This window comes from Balaenoptera musculus, chromosome 5 (genome assembly GCF_009873245.2).
Source record: "Balaenoptera musculus isolate JJ_BM4_2016_0621 chromosome 5, mBalMus1.pri.v3, whole genome shotgun sequence".
Taxonomy (NCBI): Eukaryota; Metazoa; Chordata; class Mammalia; order Artiodactyla; family Balaenopteridae; genus Balaenoptera; species Balaenoptera musculus.
Window position 1 is genome coordinate 114913382 of NC_045789.1, and position 22881 is coordinate 114936262.

Here is a 22881-nt window from a genome sequence, read left to right on the forward strand (position 1 = left end):
TAGTGAATGGGTCACATATCTACAATACCTAAGTCATACGCCACATTCAGTTCAGAAGATGGGCCCTAAATATTTTGCAAGTTTCCTTCATTCTTCCTTTTACGGAATGACCCTCATTGTATAGCCAAATCTACCTCTCTTTCACTAGGAGTATGTGTTTTCTAACATCTATTACAATAAATGACTGTAGAAAGGCTGAATTATGAAATCAATGCTGTAAAATGATCTGGAGTCTTTGGCTAGGTACTGGGGAAAATTCATTTCTTTGTGTGTGCAGAGGAAAAATACTTCTTCCAGGAGCCTGTATTTTCAATATAAAGTAAAGTTGGAAAAGTCCAGTGACAAAACTACTAGGACACTACCAGAGGGAGCAGGCAACTACTGTTACCCTGACACTCACTGGGAAGCATGTACTGGAAAAAGCCTTAGATCTCTGGTTAGTTCCATGTTGCCCAGTGAATTGTCACAAAGCGTTCTGAGGATGAGTATCGCAGAGTAGCCAAGATGTGGATGTACTGGGTATGAGATACAGATGAACTTTCTCATGAGAGAAATCTAAGGTCAAGGGTGTTCAAACCTTTCTGTCTGGTAAATAGAATTTGTGTGACTGTTGCTTAGAGAAGTAGCTCTGATTTACAAAAAGGGGGAAGACAATCTGTTACACTCTTACTACTCTTTCAAGTGATTCATACCAAGGTTTCATAACTGTCTTGTCCCATGACTAGAAGAATAACAAAATCATCGGTGTATGAATCTTAATAGTCTTCACCAATCATTTTGTTAGTGTCCATTTTTTATCACTGTTTAATATTTTATTTCAAATTTTGGGCCCAGAACACTAGATAAGTGTGTGAATCTTCTAGAAGCAAAGAGATAAAAAATAAAACAATGAGAGAATTGAAACATTAAACAACTGTATCTCTTCAGAAAAAAAAGACTTTTGACAAGTAGTAAAATGAACTGTAGAACTTTCATGAAAAAACCAGAAGGTAAAAAGCAATTGATTTGGTGAGTAGGAAGGAAGTAAAAGGATTTTATTATATTTATTGATTTCTGGGGGCTTAATGTTCTACTGCTTATAAGGTCATCTTATCACACTGACAACTGGAGCTCAATCAAAATAGTAAATCACACTAGATAATTATGAGTTTATATTTTTTCAATCTAAATGATAACACAAAATGAAAAGTAATTCCCTAGTCAAACTCTTTTTCTGTTATCAAGGGGCTTGCTATAGAAACCTTCATTCTTTACTGTCCAGAGCTTAAAACACCCTTCACAGTGACTTGGTAAACTAAAAAGTGAGCTAAACATATATTTACACAAGATCACAAAAATTACAAAATTTGAAAGACTTTCTAATGTGAATATAGGAAGCATTTGAGACTACAAAATTAGACATGTAAATGACAGAGTAAACTAATTCAAACATGGTTTTTATTATTTATTAAAACAATGTCTTTGAAAAGATCTAGGAGTTCTATGATATCATAATATGAGATGGCACCACAGATATTTATGGGAAGCTTAACTTGATCATTCTTATTTACATGAAATTCCCAGTTGACTGGAAAATGAGACAATGTGGTAACTTACAGACTATATAAAAATAGGGTCATCATTTTTCAAAAACTAGAATAAAATATATTTAGCACCAGACATCTAACAGTAATGGACAAGATCTCATTTAATTTTTCTTTAATCATTCCTACTGATCCTATCTGCTTGCTGTTGCTTAGAGCCTGATAGTTATGAAGTGTTTTTACATTCATGTCTAACATTATCCTCATAATTACCCTGTGAGGTGGCCTGGATTATCAAATGTGGAAACAGAGGCTCAGAGAAAGCAAATGACTTACTCATGTTCACACGTCAGAGCTAGAATTATACCCAAGTCCTCTAAATTCATTGCTTTTGCTTTTCTACTAGGTTGCTACTACTGTCACCCTCTCTTCCCACTCCAAGTTAATGACTAGAAGCACTTTACTGACAAAAGGGAATTGATTTTAATATATATTTCTGAATTGGAACTCCTACCACTCTATTTTTACTTGGGGGGGTTATAAGGCAAAATTATACATTTCCCAAACTCTGCCGCTATCATTTTTGATGCAAACAAGTTTCAGCCAATTACAAGTACTTAGGATAGACGTCAGAAGGAAGTAGGTGGGCAGATGCTAAAGTCTGGCAGCTCCTGGCTCCTGCTGCTGGTACGTAAGATCTTTTCTGAAGCAGTATTTGGTGCCCATTTGCAGGGCAGCGGTGAAAACTTATTGTTTCTGTCAGAGCTCCAGTGGCAGCTTTAAAAGCGGTGGCCCCGCTAGGCAACCAGTTCTGTCTGGCTCTGCAAAGTCCCAGAAGAGTAGAGCCTAGAATCTGTTCCATCAGCCCTTCCAAAGTTTTTGGAAGCACTTAAATCGCTGAATAAAAACTCCCTTTAAAAAAGTTCCAAATGGCTTCTGCGTCTATCATGGAAATCGGACTGATACAAGTGGTCTTTCCCCTTTCTAATAAGTATAAAAGGTTTAAGAGGTTCAGGTGAGATGTCAGTGGTCTGAAACTAGGAAAACAGAAGAAGAGTTTGCTAAAGCACTGCCCAGTATTTCTCCAAGAAAACTCATTGATACATGCGAAACACCTATTTGTCTAGCTAGATACTATCATGTTATACATATGACTGTTAAATCCTAGGTTGATCAGTCAATGACTAGTGTATAGAGAAAATAACTAGGAGACTAGTCTGTTTAAATAATAAATGTCACAGGTCAACCCCATGGTGAAACCATGTTATAACAAAAGAAGGGGAATGGATTGCATTGAAAGAACATTGCTCTAATGGATTAATTCTGATGACTTGCAAGCACCTTTGTGTCAGCACGTAAAGCAATACCCCTTTATAGGATAACCACGTCCTAATATACAGGCAAAAAGAACTGCAGGCATCATATGCAGAGGTAGAAAGAACTATCTGTGGTCAGTCATTGGTAGATACTCTTTAGAAGACCTGGCACACCATAGAGAACCAGAGAAGAAAAGGAGAAAACTAGGAGTTGGGAAGATTGGACTCACGGACATATAAGAGGTATTTCCTACATCTACCACAAATAGCTGGACAGCAACCTGAATAATGGTTGGAGGTCCTGATACAGAGAGGAGAAAGAGCCAGACAAATGGCATTTTTCCCTATTATTATGACCGTCTGTTTACACTCCAGGAGATATGGCTTGTGAAACCAGACCTAATACATTTAGGATGGTTTAATATTCCCAGTGTTAGCACCATGCCTGGCACATTGTTGGTGTTGAATAAATATTTTTTAAAGGAAATAGCAAATAAAATTTTTTATTAAATTCATCATAGATATTTAATAAATGAATAGAAAAGAAAAATAAATAAAATGATGATTGCATAAATGAATGTACTTGTAGTAAAGAGCTAGTTCATTGAACAGTAACTTTTTGAACTTAAAGTATTGATTTGTCTTCCTAAATATACAACTTCTAGGGAGTGACACTGGTGCTAAAGAAAACAGATCTCATTATCTAATTTTCCTTTTAGTAAGGACAATGTGGAATCACTTGTCAACCTTGAGAATGATCCTAGGATCATTGATTTTGCACAGTGTTTTGGGAACTGAAATTGTCTTCTGTTTTCATAAGTGATAAAAGCAATGACTGTGTGACCCTGGAAACTGGCTGGGTCAGTCCTTACACTTTTTGGACTGAAGCCTAGTAAATGGTGACAAATCTCTAGAGAGCTCTGTGTTACAAATGGATTTTTCTTTTGAAAAAGAAAGAGCACAGCAATAGTATTGCTTCTATAGTGTGAACTTTCCAATTCTAAGTAGAGCTATTTTGGGCAACTGAGACACATCCCTTTAATATTCTTGACCCTGCTGAAGGTCTACTTAGCTGCTTGAAGAGCACTAACACAAAGACTAAGCAAGTCTTCATTCACACTGTATAAAATGTGGTTGATTAAGCATTTTCATTGCTAACTTTTGGTATTCAGAAGTCCCACTTCATTGACAATCATTCAATATATATTTATTATGTATTATAATGTACTAGGATCCATTTGTTGCAGAGGAGACAGCAGTGAACAAACAGACAGAAATCCCTGCCATAGGGAAGCTTATATTTTAGTGGGCGGAGACCAAGATTACACAAAACAAGTAGGTAAATTGTATATTATATTAGAAGGGCTAAGAGCTATTGGGAAAAATAAAGCAGAGAAAAGGAGAGGAATGAAGGGGTATGGGTTGCAATATTAAATAGATTATTCATGGAGAAGGTAATATTTTGAATCAAGGTCTAAAGTTGTAAGAGATTAAGCCATACAGATAACTTGGAGAAGATCATTCCAGGCAGAAGGACAGTACATACATTGTTGTGAGTTGAAAGAACCTCAGGTATTTTTGAGGAAGAATAAGAATTCAATTGCTTTTGGAGCAGCGTTAGCAAAGGGGGAGAGTAGCAAGAGATGATGTCAAGAGGTGGCACTGCTGCAAGTAGCCTTGTCAGTTATTTACTGAACAACTCCAGGGGGCACCATTCACATCGACTATACTTTTACAGAGGTTGTATGATGCAGTATCACTGACAAGAAGGAATGGGTGCAGAGCATTTAAGTCCTTAATGTGCCACAATAAAGATGTTGGTATTTACCTTGAATGAGAGGAGGAGCTACTGGAAAGTTTTGAGCAGATAGATGATCTAGACCATCATTAAAAAAAAAAAAAATTCTTCTGGCTGCTATGTTGAGAGCTGACTGAAAGGAAGTAAGGAGGAAAGTAGGAGCCAGTTAGTAGGTTTTGGTAACAATCTAAGTGAGAGATAATGATAGCTTGGACCAGGGTGGGGACAATGTAACTGGTGAGAAGTGATTTTATTCTGGATATATTGTGAAGGTGGAGCCACAAAATTTGATGATAGATTGAATATGCAACATGAGAGAAGGTGCTCAACTAGAAGGATAGAATTTCCATCAAGTGAGTCTGGAAAGTTTAAAAATTAATCAGGTTTGGGGGAGAAAGGACATATGTTTGAGATTAGACATTCAATTGGATGTCTCATGTCTTCCCATTCAATTGGGAAGTCAAATAAATAAGTTTAGCATTTAGAGGAGCAAGTTCAGCTGGAGAGCTGAAGTTCAGCTGGAGAGCTCAACATACCAATTTTATTTAAAGTCATAAAACTCATTACGATCACCAACAGAATGAATGTGTAAACAGACAGAAGAGGAAGGCTAAGTCTTTGGGACAGATTAACATCAAGAAGGCAGAGAGAAGAGAAGAAATCCAGAAAATACACTCAGAAAGAGTACTGCAAGTGAGACGGGAGGAATACCAGGAATTTCCAATGAGAACTAAGAATTGCCCATTGGGTTTAACACTGGATGTCCTTTAATGAACTGGAAAAGAGAAGATCTGGTGGAGTGGTGAAGGGCAAGAAAATCAGAGTGGATTTAAGAGAGACTAGAGAGAGGTGAAATGGTGAAAGTGAGTATAACAACGATTTTAAGAAGTTTTGCTAAAATGAAGAGTCAAGAAATGGTGCTGTAGTTGGAGAAACAACATAAGCACAGGACTGTCTAAAGATGGGAGAAATAGCTGTATGTTTATAGAAACGGTCATGATTTAGAAGACAGGGGAGAACTGCTGGAATTACAGTTTTTTATAAATATAATTTTATATATATAATTTATATATATAATTCTATTATATATAATTTATATATATAATTTTATTATATATATAAATTATATATATATATTTAAAATTTTCTGATTGGCCAACCCCAGCGTTAGTGTTTATTTCATCCTCAAGACCCTAGGAGGAAGGTAGTGGTAATCCCGTTGCAGAGGCTAGGGAAGCTTGCTGATGTCACGCAGCTGGCGTGGGTCTGGGCTCGGGCTGAGAGGCCAGAGCCTGCACTCCCGGCCACTAAGCTGCTGAGTAGGGTCGTGGGAGTTGCGAGTACCTGAAGCCCGGAGTCCCCAGGGCTTTGTGGGCGCTGAGCGGGTGGGCCCAGTGGCCTCAGTGCTTGGTGACCCGGCGTGGTCATCCACCGGAAGGGGTGAGAGCGGTAGTCGGCCGTGACCTGTGTGAGGATGTTCTCCTGCCTGAAGCCCGCCTTCAGCAGGGCGGACACCTGCGTCTCTTGGAACACGGTGGTGACGTCTGAGTAGTACTTGGACTTCATCCGCTCCCCCAGGAGGTGAGGTTGCAGGAGGTGAGGACGCTCCCTGGCTTCAGCAGGCGGAAGGGCATGGTCCCTAATGAGGCTGAACTGGTGTGTGTGCCAGGTCCCCTCAGACAGCGGGTACGTGTCGTACAGGATCCCATCAAATGACTGTCTGGCAGGGTGGGCGCCACCTTCTCCCACAGGCCTTTCGAGGGAACCACCATGCGGGGAGGCCGCTGGGCCGAGTCCCGGAGCCGCTGGAAGACTCCGTCGTTGCATTCAACGATCCAGTGCTCGTCGATGGGGGCCTCCTGCACCTTCGTAGCTGCCATGGTCGCGCCGAAGCCCACCTCCAGGACCTGGCCCCTTCTGGAGGCGGCGGCGGCCGCCAGCGCTTGCAGGGTGGGGTCTCGCAGCTCTCCATCGCCAGCTCGCCCAGGATCTGCACGTGCGTACCTGGCCCTGCGCAAAGACGCGGGTCGCGGCGCAGGCGCTGGTGCTGCGCGCCGCCCAAGCTCTGGATGCGCAGGGCCAGGTCCCTGCCGGGCCTTCTGGGCGGGGCCTGGAATGATATTCTCGAACAGTTGGGAAGGGATGTGACTGAGTGCAAAAGGACAGAATTTGGTCTTTGCATTTCTAGCTCTTTTATTAGTTGTTTCAAGACAGAAACCAGGATTGTGTGCTGCCCTCACAGCATGCCAAGCCACGACATATATTTAGGTCACTGTTAACACAGTTTATGGTAATAAGGGGTACCTACATATTCAGAAAGATCGTACTAAATAATTAGGACCACTTGAGTAACTAGCTATGAAGATTATTATAATTTTTATGGTTTTTTTTCTGTATAGACATGCTCACGTTTCAAATTAAAATCAAACCTATTATTATATTTACATTTTGTTATCACCACGTTGAAGTAGTAGTTGTAGTAATGGGGCCATGTGGAAGTTCTCTTTCAATTGCTTGACTTTTTTTTTTTTTTTTTTTTTTTTCAGTGAAATAAGAAACTCATCAGTTGAGAATGAAGATGGGGCAAGACGTGTAGTAGTTTGCAGAAAGAGAAGGTATGAAACACTGATCCAGGAGAGTAAGATTGTGAACAAAATAAGGACTTGCTGTGTAACTTCTGGGCAGTATTGAGCTCCACTTGAGGTCTGTGGTCATGGTTTTAAAGTGAGAACAGTTAAGTGTTGATCCTAGCCACATTAATTTTCAGGGGTACAGGCGTGGACTAGGTAGAGATTTGGATTTAAAAGGAGTTGAGACTTTGCAAGGGAGTTTGATGAACCAAGAAATGTAAAGGAGTTCAGGGAGGATTCAAGGGAATGCTTATAATGATGGGTTCTTGAGAAAAGCTTAATAAAGAGGAAAGCAAAGACCTGTGAAGAGTTAGGGGCAGCAAAGATGTGATATCAGGCTATCTCAGGAAATACTAGATCTGCATTTTAGTACCTTTCTCTTCATTGTTGCCTCTGCTGCATGGAAAGATCTAGTTCTAGATGTAAGTTAGTGACAAGAGAAATGACACCAGATAGTAAATATTTAGAGCTTCTAACAATGCCTTTAACCTGGAAGGAATAACATTCAAGATTCTTCGTAAATGTGTTAAGAGATGGAAACAAGAAGAGTATGATCCATTCCATTATGATATCATTTCTATAGTTACTATAAGCAGAAACGTGCAAAAAGAAGGTACTCAAAATAATTTTGCTTAATACAAATCACAGCATTTTCACAATACGTTCATTTGTAATTTTATCTCAAGTAAATAATGTAACTAATTTACCTTCCCATATATTTCCATTCTTAGTACCTCAAATATCTATACACAGCAAGTATAAAATAATTTTAAAAAATCTTCTACCTGATTGCCTATGTTCATGAAAAAAAGCACTGGTTTAGGTGAAATGGCTAGGGGTGTGTGTGTGTGTGTGTGTGTGTGTGGTAGACAAGTTGAGGAGGGTAACTTGTCCTTTTTGAAACTGGCTGGAATGTCCTTCATTTTTAAATTTTGCTCACATTTCCTAACTTTTTGGATGCTTCCACAATTATATAGCTGATGGTTTAGAATCATTAATTTAAACGCATCACTTTGCAGAAATAGATTTGCATAAACTATTACTCTGAGCAATGGAATATATTTCTAATATTATTTTTGAGTCAAGCTGAGATTTCCCTTAGGAGTCATTTTTCCCCTTAATGCCAGCTTAATGCATTTATGGAAAAATGCTTTAAACATTTGGTGTAGGAATGAGACATCCCTCTGGTTGTAAATTTTCTCCCCCACCTCCAAAATACAAAGTGTTATTACATGTTGTCCTCTGTGGCATCCTGTGCCTTCTCTAAGAGTTAAAATAATTCCCATCTGTGATTGTTTCCAATTTTGTGGAAACTTTACTACCATGTGAAATAAATTTCATCAGACAAAAAGTAAGCTTATGTTAATAAATGGTACGTATATAATAAAAAAACTTAAATAAATTATGATGACTTAAGTAACTGCCTATAAAGATGGTTAAATTACTATATTTTTCTGTAGACATGTCATACCAAATATTATATTTCCATGTTGTTATCTTCATGTTAAAGTGGCATCATATTTGGAAATCAAAGTTTCAATACAGTTTTCATCTCAAAACAACTCCAGTTCAAGCCCTTCAGTTCTCCTATATTATTAACCAGCTTTAACACTCTCCACTGTCCACAGGTTTGAACACAATTTCTCATATTCTCATATTGCTCAGGTTACTGCAGAAGTGACTGCAGGGAACTGAAGTGTTGACTCTGAAGAGGTAATTGCAGAATGATGAAAATGTTCAGCCCCTACAGATAAAGCATAAAAGAAACTATCTAGCTGAATTTTTCAAATTGAAAAACAAAGAGAAAGAAAGAAAAGAAAATGAAAAACATGTGATAACTACTGCTTTTGATGGATTATCCAATTTGAATAGGGTATACTCAATAGAGCAGGAGTTAAATTTTTTAAAAAATCTTGCAAACCTTGGCTTTTGATTAGCTCACAATCATTTATTAATTAAAAACAAGCTTGGTCATTGAAGCAATAAAATGAAAATCTGTCAGTGAAAGTTAATTATGCTATTATTAAGCATTCTAAGAATTCACTCACAAAACTGCTATCTAATAAATGATTGATAATTAGGCATAAAATTTTCACTATCAACACTTCTTAAAAAGTGTTAGGCCATGTTTAGGGTATTCTATATAAATATTCCTTCGAAGGGTCTACAAATTTTAGACAATGGGGCAGTTTGGATGTAGGCAAATCTCAAAACAGCTTAAGAGAAAAAATGCAATGGAAAAGCACTGGATAGGAAATGGTCAAACTTTGCATCAGAAAAACAAGAAACAGTGGATTGAGAAAAAGAAAGTGCTTATTTTTCTTGAGTAATTGGAAATCCAGAGATGAGTGGTTGGTTCAGAAGTTCAAGAATGCCAGAAGTGAGGTCTCTGATTCTCTTGGCCTTTCCTTCATGTTTTAGATGAATGTCTTAGTTCCAGCCAATAGGACCACATACTAGGCAAGAGAAAGGAACAAAGGCAAAGTGCAGAAGGGCAAACATCAGCCATCTCTAACCTGCTTTCCTGGAGATTTCCTGGAATTTCCATACCATGACTTACTTTTATATCTAATTGGCCAGAACTATGTTAAATGCTCTCTACCTGAAATAAAAGCTGAAAAATCCATCCTCTAGCTAGACATTTTGGCTCCACAAGCAAACTTTGGCTTTAATCACTAGGAAGAGTGTGAAAAATGGGTACTGAGTATGCATTTAGAAGTGATGACCAAGTATTAATCTGTACCCTACAGAATGTAGAAATAAGAATTCTCATGCCTTGTTGCTAAGCGGCCCACTTCCTAATCTTATGTATAAAAGGCACATAAGAGTCCTGATCTAGGAGGTAAACAGGAGAGCAGTAGATGAGAATACATTACTTAGGGGAGGTGATATGAGAACCTGGAGACCTGGAATTTCAGAAGGTAGAGTTCTAAGCAAAAGTGATCGGAACAGTTGGATTTAGGGTCCCTGAGGCCCTAAAACCTAGGGGAAAAGTTCCTGCATATTCTGGCTCCACATGAACTACACGGGCTCATTTTCTCTTAATTCCCAACTCAAAGCCTCTTCTGATACCAAATCGATTTCTTCTTCTTTTCTTCAATATTTTATGCTCCTTTTGGAGATTCATAAGGGCAAGAATTATCAGAAATGTATTTTATGTTCCACAAATTTCATATTTCTAAGGACACAGCAAGTTACCAATAATCATTATGGATAGATGTACATTAATTAGGGATTCAGGAAATACTGTCCATTATTATGATTCCAATTTGACATACCTTCCTCTGCATCTTTATAGGTCAAAGTGTGTAGGTCAAAGTTTGGAAGACTTTTTCTCTAAAGGGCTATGTAGGAAATATTTTAGGCTTCGCCAGCAACATAATGTCTCTGTCACATGTTTTTCTTTGTTTACTTGATTTTTTACAACCGTTTACAAATGTAAAACCCACTCTTAGCAGACCAGCCATACCAAAACAGGCTGCAGCTAAATTCCACAGGCAGTGGTTTCCTGACCCACAGATAGGTTGTTGCTGAAGCAATATATATTGATATATATTTTGTCGGAAGAGTGGAACACGTCGTTTTGGGCACTATCTTGTGCCCTTTCTCATACTGCTCCCTCTGCTTGGATGCCCTGCTCCTACCTTCTGCCTCAAGCACACCGACTCATTTTTCACAAGTGTTGTTATCTCAATTGTCTGTCCTGTTTATTATTTTTCTTCCTCTTATAACTAATCCGCGTCTCCTTTGTGGCTGTGCTGGACTCTGTACCTGTCTCTCCAAAACCCAAGATGCTGTGTTGTTAAACTGAAGTTAAATCCCAAGAATAAGCAGCATCTCATTCATTTCTGCATCCTTGGTGTCAAGTAAAGTGCTTAGTAGATAATACACATTCATTAATTACCTGCTGAGGAGAGGAAGGAAGGAAAAGAGGGAGAAAGAAAGGGAAGAAAGAAGAAAGAAATGAACAAACGAAAGACGGGAGTTACTTTTTCACACTGGAGGAAGTATCTGAAAATTTTTGGACATAATTGGAAAGCAATAACTTCAAAGATTCAAGAGTTCACATATACATGGATCAACTTTTTTTTAATATTTCGCTTATTTTCTTTAAAAACACAACTTTTATCATCAATGTTCCTTTTTCCTGGAATGTTTGGTAAGATATTGGTCTCTTTGAATCACTAAAAATTAGTGACCACATTCAGTACTGAATGATGGATAGATGGAGGACTGCAAAGCAAATTAGCCTATCTTGTATCTGTTCCCAATTTGCATATTACATTACCTTGAAAAAGTCACTGGTGGTTTTACAATCATCATCAACCTCTTATTTCAAAAGGAATGATCACATGCTTCCTGAAGAAATACGGTAAAAATGATGGTAGCCATGATGATGATGATGACGACAAACACTTTTTGAAAGACTTACGTGCCAAGTGCTTAGCTAAGCGTTATACACATATGAACATGTACACACATCACCTAAACCTCGTAAAAACCTATGTGGTAGAAACAACTATCATCTCCAGTTTACACATTGATAATTAAAGCACTGGAATTTTGAGTCATTTGCTAAGGGCACCCATCTAGTAATTGGCAAAGAAGCAATTTGAACCAAGATACATCTGAAGTTAAACACATGAACTTAATACTCAGGGCAATTAGGCTGTGTCACACACAGGGTAAACTCACGTCATAAAAGGTTTTTATGTATAAACATAGTTAAGGTTTTGTTTTCTGCAGAGGAACATGAATTTTTCTTTTGTATTTTGTGCACAGTTTATTGCTCTGTATTATATAAATATAACAATATTTAGAGGAAATATTTATTTACCTTAAAGCAAGTAAATTAAATATTAACAACTACTTTAAGCAGTTATCAGCTTACCTCCTAGGGGGAAATCTTTGTTGCAATTGTTATATGTATCAGCACTTGAAAAGAATTGAAGCTCCTCTAGTTAATCTTAAAATATTATTTAAATGCATAAAAACCATAAAGCAGAAAGAATGACTTTCAAGACTTTATACTTACTAAAAATAATGATAACAAGGTATCCAGAACAGACAGGTGCAAACCTTGGTAGATTCATATCAATGCATCTGAGTAATATAAATAGTTCATTTCCTTCAATTATTGCTGCCCAATATTAAAGTGCATTTTGTAGGTGGCATTTATTCCTTTGAGATTAAACATGTTCAGGAAAAAAATAGCTACTAAACAGAAAAAAGATGCTGCAGCTAAAATAGGGATTTGGGGGATGAGGGTGTCTGATGGTGCCCTCTGCTAAAAAAATCAAATAGATAAATATGTATTGTAGAAATTGTCCCTCTAAGGGAAATTCTTTTATCTACCCATCAATACCAGACTGGCAAATCAAGGACTGACCATGATACAGCACATGACAAGAAAAGCCATTTTTTTTCTCTAAATCCATTACTAAGCAGTATGAATATTAATAGCTAACGAAAAACCAATCCTAATTTCCAGGCAAAAAGTTTATCCTATTCTTCATGTCCTAGGTTTGGTGAAAAACAGAAATTGAGAACTTTAGTGACTGCTTGAATAAACTAGCTAAGATCTTTATTAAACAATATCATCCTACCTGTAAAAAGGCCAAAAACCTATACCTATCTGCTGTCAATGGGTAGCTGAAAGGGAAATCAAAATATTTTCACTTGTTACACAATACGTTGATAATTATGCCATTAATACACGAAATTTTCCATATTAATCTTTGAAATTTTATACAATAACATCTACTTCTCTCAATACAGAAGAAAGGTCTGGGTCTTCAACTATTATTCAACTTTGCAGAAGTCACATATATTACCTTAATTACCTGGACTATGGTTAACAAAAGGCCATTAGAATAACCGGGCACATAAGTTGGTTCATTTTACCTTGGGAAGATACTGTCTGGTTCTCCCACAGATCATCAGCTCTTGCTTGGGGTGTTGTGTGGTGCAATTGAGAGCACTGAATTAGGAACCACGAGGCAGAGTGTGAGTTCTCTGTGTGACCAAGTACAAGTCACTTATGAGCTCAGTTTTTTCATTTGTGAAATTGAGAGCTTTCATTATCACTTTAGCAACAAACCTAAGAAGCCTACTCTACCTGATTTCCAAGCTCAGGGCAATTCAGATTCACATAATTTTACAGATATCAGGGGCTTCAGTGGTCATCTAGTTTGACCACTTCATGTTACTGAAATGGGAATCTGGCTACTAGGCCCAGATAACATGACAATGGCTAGAAGAGAAAGCTACCAACATTACAAACAATAGACTGGAAAACTAGAAAAAGTAGACACAAGAATTCAAAAATTCTATGAACATAGTTTAGGAGCAAATAATCCACATAATCACAGCTGACTCTGAGAGCACAGCAGGAAGAGAGTACAGTAAAATCATCTGTATTAACATGAAAACCTTTAGCTGTCGTGAAAAATGTGTCATGATGCTTAGTACACATTTACCATTTTAAAAGTGGTAAGTTATGTATTTTAAAAGGTTACTCTCTGAAATGCTTAAAACAATAAAGCACTCAAATGCTGAAGATTTTCAGTGACGAATGAATAGCTCACTTATTGTAACACAATATTTCATCTTGATATAGCATATATTAAAGGTTGAATCTATAGGTGTGCAATTTTTTCACACAAAGTTTTATTCACTTTTATTGTAAATAAAACACAAGAATATTAACAGGAAGGTCCAAAGGACTGTGATATTTCAATATTGTCACAGAAAAGGAATATGGTAATGGATGAACTGTGTCTGTGAACAATAGTTTCGAACAAGAGATGAGAAATATATGCATATATAATATAAAAAGAAAAAATTAACAGACATAATGATGAAGGGATATCTCTACTGACCACATGGATATATGGAAATACTTTTAAACTGTTGGAAAATGCCATCTATAAATAAACGTTCTATATTCAGTAACAAAATCATTTAAATGCTCATATAAATGAGCTTCAAGTTTGCTGGCTGGTATCCTATAATCATCCCACTGTGATTTTATTATTTTCTTCTTTCCGAACACCATTTTGCTCATCATAGGTTTCCAATAAGTAGAATTAAATATATTCAAGATCATACAAATATTCCATTTACTAAACATTTAGCAAATTTTCACTGCTCTGTCTTCCAAGGAAATGCCATTAATATTTGATTTCATTATTTAATGCTTTTTCAAGCTTAAAAATATATTTTGCCTGTTTCAGGATTAAAAACTGATACAAAAAAATTGTTTCCAAAAATATAGTGGGTTTTAATTTGAAAACCCAGTCTAGAAATTCTAGCTTATCAGGGGAAATTACCAGCAATTATAGCTGCATTTCTATCACAGGGCTTAAATCTAAAAGTAGGATGGCAACTTTGGTATGGAGAATTAGGATAGTGGATTACACAGAGTGAAGTATATGAAAAACGAAGTAAAATAAAAGTGGTCCCATCCTTAAGGAGCAAGGAAAAGGGAAAATGGAAGATAAGACTAGAACACAGTCAATTTACTTTTAGGTAAAAGAGACAAAGGCAGTACTTTCTTCTCTCTCTTCAACTTCTTTTTGGTACTGGCAAAGATAACTTTTGAATGAACACAAGATGATGTCACTAAAATATTCTTTAACCCATGCCCTTCTAATTTGTTCTTAAGAGTGTGTATACGGTGTAGAGAATGGGAGGTAAGGAAATGCTCCTCCAAATTCAAGAACCCCAGAGCCTGGATGACATTAGGTTAGCAGTGACTTGTAGCAAGAGTAGGAGAAACTTGGGGTCAAAACCAGAGTCACCAAACTGGGAGGAGGAGCACAACACAAGTGTGATAACTGTGAAAAACAACAGTCATCATCAAGGACTGCATGAAGGGAGGCACACTGGAGACTTTCAAGTATCATTCATTAAAAAATGAGATGGGAGCATATAATACACAATATAAGGGGCCAGATGCTAGGGCCTTGCGGGCTATTTTAAAGTAGTCTGAAGGGCTTTGAGACAAAATGTGACAGAATCTGAATTACATGTTAACAAGATCATTGTAGTTGCTTTGATAAGAATAGACTCAACAGGGCCAAGAATGGAACTGGAGACCAGTGAAGAGGCTATTGAAACAAATTAGTCAAGAAATGATGATAGATAAAAGCCCTTTCATTTTTCAAAGTCAAGTGATAAATATATAATAGTAAAGATGTCTTCTATCTAAACAAATTGTCTAGAACTATAGTTAAAGCTGAGTAATTTTTTATTAAATCAAAATAGTTGGAAAGTCCTCCTTTATTCTCCAATTCAAAACATGATTCATTTAGAGATATGCAGAGATGGGTAATGGCTCTTCTTGGGTACATATTTTGCAAGTAGACTTTTAACTTTTATTATATCAATAGGACAGTAATATGAAAATACTCTAATAAGGACATACATTTGAAATATCTATAGTCTTTTAAGAGACAATCAGCAAGACACTGCATGAAAAAAATATTCACGAGCCTTCATTTAAAATAGTCTATGTCCAGCTTAAAAAAAAAAAAAGAAATGATGATAGAATTCAGACATCTGGAGTGGTGCTGTGAGGAGCTCAGTGGTCCCTTTTCCAGCAAAACAACCATAACCGGTAGAAATTATTTTTTTAAAAAAACCAAGCATTTAAAATCTCTGGAAAATGAACCGAGAAGATACAGCAAAGAAATATTTATTCAAGAAATCTACTAAGATTGGTAAGAACAGTGAAAGTGTGTAGCATTTGAGCCATGGCCCACCCCTTTCCCCACTTGCTCCAGTTTAAAGTGGCAAAATCCCTACCCACGCTGGGTGCAGCCAAGAACACAGGGGGTACCTCTCCTCCTCAAGGTAGCCACACTCGTAGAGCAGAAACTGTACCCCAGATGCAGACCAAGAATACTGGAACCATGATTTATCCTGGCTCCAGCTGAATTGTAGGGTGGTAGTTCTAAGCCAGGAGAGGCAAGCTGAGAGGACCAGAGGCTACTATCTCAACCCAGCACCCTGATCATAAATCTGGGTATTGCTCTGTGAGAAGGGGGCCATTATCTCCACCCTCAGCTCTGGAGCATTGGTGCAGAGATTTTGCCCAGGGTAGGCGGCAGATCATAAGAAGAGAGAGTTCCTAAGTTCTCTCGAAGGGAACTGACTTTTTTTGGGACAGAGAGTTAAGAAGTTCAAACCTAAGGTCACTCTTGAAAACAAATGATGATTTTGATAATAAGCAATTAAGAGGAGGTTGTTTTTATTTTAATTAAGATTAACAACAAGCTGATAATAGACCAAACAAAAGTTTACTAGACAGAATCAGGGAAAGAGACAGCTCAGGTTACTCCTGGAGTCATAAAAAGCCTCATGTACTGGCTTCAAAGACTACTGTGAAAAGGGCCACATTTTAGTGGTTCAGACTATGGCACAGTTTGCATCCTAGGGCATTGTCAAAAACAATAAAGCATATTGTTGGTAATTACTGTAGGTTCATATCTGGCTAACTTTTATACCTGGCTAGCTGTCTACCACAGGCAGACAGCTTAATAGAGACATCAGGAAAAGATGCAAAGGCAACCTTACTAAAAATACTGTTATGCCAGAGTGACTGTGCTGCCTCTGAGGAGTAGCGTTGAGGCTACACACTGCAGGGGAAAGAGTCTCCACTTCAATTCCCCACTCATATACTAAACAGATAAACAGCTGAGTCAATAACAACAACAACAACAAAACCCTGGAGACTGGGGGAGGGAATCAATATCAAGAGTACTACAAACATTATTTAAAATGTCCAGTTTTAAGCAGAAAATTACAAGACATGCAAAGAAACTGGAAGGGTGACCTATAGACAGGACAATAAAGTAAGCAATGCAAACTGCCTTTAAAGGGCCCAGATGCCAGACTTAGTAGACAAAGATTTCAAATGTATTCTAAGAACTGAAACAAACCATACTTCCAGATGTAAAGGAATATATAACAGTGACTCATCAAATAGATCATATCAATAAAAAGACAGAAATTATTAAAAAAGAATCAAGTGGAAATCCTGCAATTGAAAAGTACAATTACTAAAATGAAAAATTTATTAGAGAGGTTCAACAGTACATTAGAGCTGGCAGAAGAAAGATCCCATGAACTTAAAGATAGATCTATAGAGATTATGCAGTCTGAAGAACAGAGAGGAAAAAAATAAGAAAATTCAATAGAATCTCAGAGAAATGTAGGACACTGTTAAGTGCATCAGTATATTTGGTTATTACCTTAACACCACAACCAGACAAAGATATCATAATAAAAGAAAAATACAGATGAATATCCTTATGAATATAGATGCAAAACCCTCAACAAAACACTAGCAGTTAAATTCAACAACATATGAAAAGCATTATACAGCATGGCCAATGGGATTTATCACACACACGTAAGGTTGGTTTCACATCTAAAAATCAATTAATGTAATATACTATAACAATAAAAAAAGAAAAAAAACCCATAATCAACTGGATAGACACGAAAAAAAAAATATCATGTGACAAATCTAACAGCCTTTTATGATAAAAATACTCAACTGAGTAGGAATAGACAGAATATTCAACTTGATAATGAGTATCTATAAAAAGCCCACAATTAAGATCATGCTTAATGGTGAAGGACTGGATGCTTCCCTCCTAAGATCAGGAATAAGACAAGGATATTTGCTCTTACCATTTCTATTCAACATTATATTCCAGGTTCTAGTCAGGGAAATTAGACAATAAAATGAAATAAACTGTATCGAAACTGGAGAAGAAGTAAAACTATCTTTGTTTACATATAACATGATCTTGCATATAGACTATCCTGAGGAATCCATTAAAAAAACCTCTAGAACTAATAAATGAGTATAGCAAATTTGAAGGTAACAAGGTCCATATACAAAAATCAATTGTACTTCTATGCATAAAAATGAACAATGTGAAAATGAAATTAATAAAAAATTCCATTCACAGTAGCATTAAAAAGAATACAATACTTAGGATTATTTTTAATAAAAGCAGTGCAAAACATAGACCCTGAAAATTATAAAATATTGTTGGAGAAATTAAAGACCACCTAAATAAATGGAAAAACAGCCCATGTTTATGTATCAGAAGAGCTAATGTTGTTAAGATGACAATATTTCCCAAATTGATCTGTGGATTCAATGCTATCCTTATCAAAATCTCAGCCGGCCATTGTGCAGAAATTGATAAGCTGATCCTACAATTCATATGGTAATTTCAAAGAACTTCAAAGAGCCAAAACAATCTGCATGTTGTGAGTTGCCCTCTAGAGTGGCCCACGTGGTGAGGAACTGAGGGTGGACCCAGGCAACAACTGAGGAGAAACTCAGGTCCATAGTCTCACAATCCATGAGGAACTGAATCTTGTCAACAACCATGTGAGTGAGCTTCAGAGCTGGTCCACCCTCTAGTTGAGCCTTGAAATGACTGCTGCCCCAGCTGACACCTTGGTTGAAGTCTTCAAGAGATCCTGAACTGCAGGATCCAGTCAAGTCATATTCAACTTTCTGACCTACACAAACTGTTAGATATCAGTGTGTGTTGTTTTAAGTTGTTAAGTCTTGGGCTAATTTGTTATGAAGCAATAGATGACAAATATACTCAATTACCAAAGTATTTTACATGGATATTTGTACCACAAGGGTGTGTATTCTGAAGGATCCCTCAAGAACTCATGCAATTGCTGAAAATATTTTAAACTTTTCTTTGCCTGGATGCTTTGCTTCTTCATATTTTATCTAAATCCATGTTCATGTAAATGTCCACTCTGCTGAGTGTACAGACTACCTTATACATCATTGAACCTCCAAAATACACTATTTGCTCCATAGTAAACTTTCATCAAATCAATATTTGTTCACAGTTTTACTTTTGATTAAATATTATTACCTTCTCTACATTTCCTACCATTGAAATACGTTATTAGTTGTAATTATCAGGGTTTTTTGACATCTGGTATTTGATGTACACCATAAGGCTACATACTGCATCATTTAGTAAACACAGAGGCTTAGCAGCTATTGAAAGGCAGCTCTCCCTCTGTTTTATTTCATTGTGCCATTAATTCCACTATCATACTCCTTTATTTTTTAATTGAAATATCTACATAGCTGATTTAGTGTGCAGGTCATTACGACACAAAGATTGTTCATAGTTGCTCTTTGAACAGTTTGGGTTTTTATGAGAACAATTTAAATGTCAGAATTTTTCATATCAGGGATATTGTGTCTTATTATGAAAAAAAGTTATATAGAGTTCATAAATACGTGTAGTGTTTTAAAAGCAGATTTAAAAACCTGTGCCTTTATTTCAAGAATCCTTTACTTATTTACTTATGAATAAGGTTTCCAAATGTTTGATAAAATGTCAAAAAGAACCTCACAGCATTTTTGAAAAGTTACCACTGAAGACGGAAAGTGCTCTTTTTCCCTTCGGGATATTTTTTGGTCTGCTACTATTAGTGAACTGAAAAGCTCCACTCATTTGGACATTTTAATGAAGCTATATACAAAACTTATAACAACAAACCACCATTTCTTACTTTTCCCCCACAAATCTATTGTGAAATAAAAATAAATAATTCAGGTTTATGCTACAGGCATTCTCTCTGTGTTTGAGAAGGAGATGTGGGTTAAGCCAGGAATGATTTTTGGTAGCTTTTTCATCAAGCATTTTAATATTAGCCGATTATTCTTGTTCTCCTTAGCCTTAATTTTTCTGTTGTCATCTTTGAAGTGTTGTTTTTATTTAGTGACAATAAAAAGTCACTAAAATAAAACTAATCATACTAAAAGTATGATTTGGTAAAAAAAAAAAAAAAAAAGGATCAAAATTATTTCCCCCTACCCTACTGCCATATAAGTATAGTGTCTTGCAATGACCATATCTGGGTTGCCTGTGCTAATCATTAGATTAACACCTTCTATAAAAACATACACATGCACACACACTCATGGCATATATGTTCATGGATTAAACATGCATACATATATATATATATATGCACACACAAACACACACACTGCATACACATGTGCTCATGGATTAAACACAGACATACATGTAACTGCCCATACCCACAAACATTCGCACTGCATACGTAAGTGTGCATGGATTAAGAAATAATGATGCTGTACAGTAATAATAGTTCTTCTGACATAATGAAATAGTAAAGAAACAGCCTTGCAATATGTTTTTCTCATGACTTTTAGACATATTACAACAGAAAATAAACTCTATCCAGAGAGAATTCGGAGAAATTCTACAAATGGAACCATTTCGATTGATTAACAGTTTTTGAAATATCAGTATGAAGCTACTAATATGTTATTTGAATCATTTTTGTAAATGTTGTGAGAACAACTGTGCTTTTCACTGATAGTCCGTCTGCCAGCCAAGGTCATACCAAGGAATAGGGAGGAATGTCAGGATGGAATAAAAAAGAGATTTAAACACTTTTGATTTTTTTCAGTATAAATTGGCCATTTAGTTTGAAAATCTCTTCCCATAATTGCTTCGATTGCAGCTAGATGAGTATTTCAAGATGTCCATTCCAAATTTGTGGACTGATGTCAATGATCACAGAATTTTAGAATTGGAATTGATCAGTGGATTATCTGGCCCAGTGCTTTTGGTTGGCAGATGAGTTGATTTAAATTAATTATCTAAAAACTCTGTAGTTTAGAGAGTGAAAAAGGGAATCATTACCATCTCAGGGGAGGAAACCGAGGCATGAAGATATTAAATGAGTTGCCAGCTGTATTAGAACTTGTTACTAGCTGTCAGGGATAAAATTTAGCCTGCTAATACAGTGCTTTCCACTACCCTATCCCATCTTGATACTGTTGAGGGTTTTGAAGTGTCATCTGGGTATGGAAAGATAATAATTTAATAAGAAAGAAATACATTTCCTGGCTCTTTGAACAACACACATATTGCCACCCTAGGTTTACAGTTAAAGGTGGGGTTCTGAATGTCACCGCTTGAAGAATCTTGAGAAGTTTTATTGGGCTTGACACCAGAAGGAAAAGGACAATGTCATTTCAGTATGTGTGTTTAACGGACTTCACTTTAGTTATCATATTTTGATTATGCAACATATAATAAGATTTTTTTCTTATGAAGTATATTTATAGGCTTCAGTCTAGTTTCTAGCCACTGACTAAACAAATGTAATTGTTCTGAATGGACTCTAAATAGCTTTTAACATTTCATTACAAAGCAATTACATCTGAGTCTTTCCCAGTGCTCTCAGCATGGCTTTAAAAAAAAATTACACGAACAGGTGAAATCAACCATTATGAAATATAATCTACATGCCTAAAAAGCAAAGCTTCAGAGTGGGAATGAGGTGGGGGGGAGGTTTAAGCCAAAAGATAAACACAGTCTATTTTCAAGGTAACTGCACTGAGAGAATTCAGCATGCTTACTCAAGGTAAGTTTATTTTTTTGAAAAAGGAATATTTACTTAATTTTCCAACGTTATGAAGCAGTAAAAAATTTTTAGGCATTCCCCAAAAGTAAGTGAGGATCAAACTTTTATAAATCCATATTTTGAAAAATATTTGGCTTTTGTAAAGTAAGACAACTGCATAATTGTCTGGATTTAGAAATATCATAATTGATTAATTAACACCCATTGAATGCTTATTGTATTCCAGGCACTGCTCTAAGCACGTTATACATTTCCTCAAAACAGTCCTATGAGGTAGTTGTCGTGATTATTTTCATTTTTACAGATGGGGAAACTGAGGCACAGAGTGTAAGTAATTTTTGTTCAAGATCAAGCAGCCATTGATGGAAGGTCAGGATTCAAACACAGGAAATCTGGCGATTGAGTTAATGATCTTAACTGCTTTCTATACTCCCACACTTACTAGTAAGGATCCTATGTGCAGATTTGACACCGTCCTGGAGCTTTACAGATGGAAAGAGGGGTGAGCCACTAACATAATAGCTAGGCACAACATAATTAAATACCATTGTACTCATATGGCCTTGGGTCTACGCCTCCCAATTTGGCTTTTAAAAAATTAAACATATCAGCAATCATACAGTGCAAATGAACTGTTTATTTTAAATGAAAACTTGAAGACAGAGTTTTTAACTGGGGCCCAGGGTCTTTGGGGAATTCACATACCCCTTGTGACCAACTGCCACACTGTGTGAAGATGTGAGAATATGCATCTGAGTATTTTTCTGGGGAAAATATTTCTTTCATTAGATTGTTAAAAGGATACATGATTTACTTGATATCCAGCACAGGGGTGGACAGACTTTCTCGGTAAAGGTCCAGATAGTTAATATTTTGGGCTCTGTGGGACATACAATCTCTTTCGCAACTACCCAACTCTGCTGTTGCAGTGAAAAAGCAGCTGCTCCAATAACACTTTATTTATGGACATTGAAATTTGAATTTTATATAATTTTTATGTCACAGAATATTACTGTCTTTGTTTTTCATTTTAAGACGTAATTTAGAAAACCCCAAACAAAACTATCTTAATTCAGGAACAATAAAAAGCAAGCAGCAGGCCAGATTTGACCCATAGGCCACAGTTTGCCAACTGCTAGTCC

The 22881-nt window shown here is 36.6% G+C and overlaps 1 protein-coding gene and 1 pseudogene across 2 annotated transcripts in view; both read right to left on the reverse strand.

Moving 5' to 3' along the window:
- Nucleotides 1-22881, reverse strand: part of LOC118895758 (bifunctional heparan sulfate N-deacetylase/N-sulfotransferase 4) — a 235915-nt gene that overhangs the window by 107789 nt on the left and 105245 nt on the right. The gene's annotated exons all lie outside the window — the stretch shown is intronic.
- On the reverse strand, nucleotides 5823-6819 carry LOC118895855 (annotated as a pseudogene).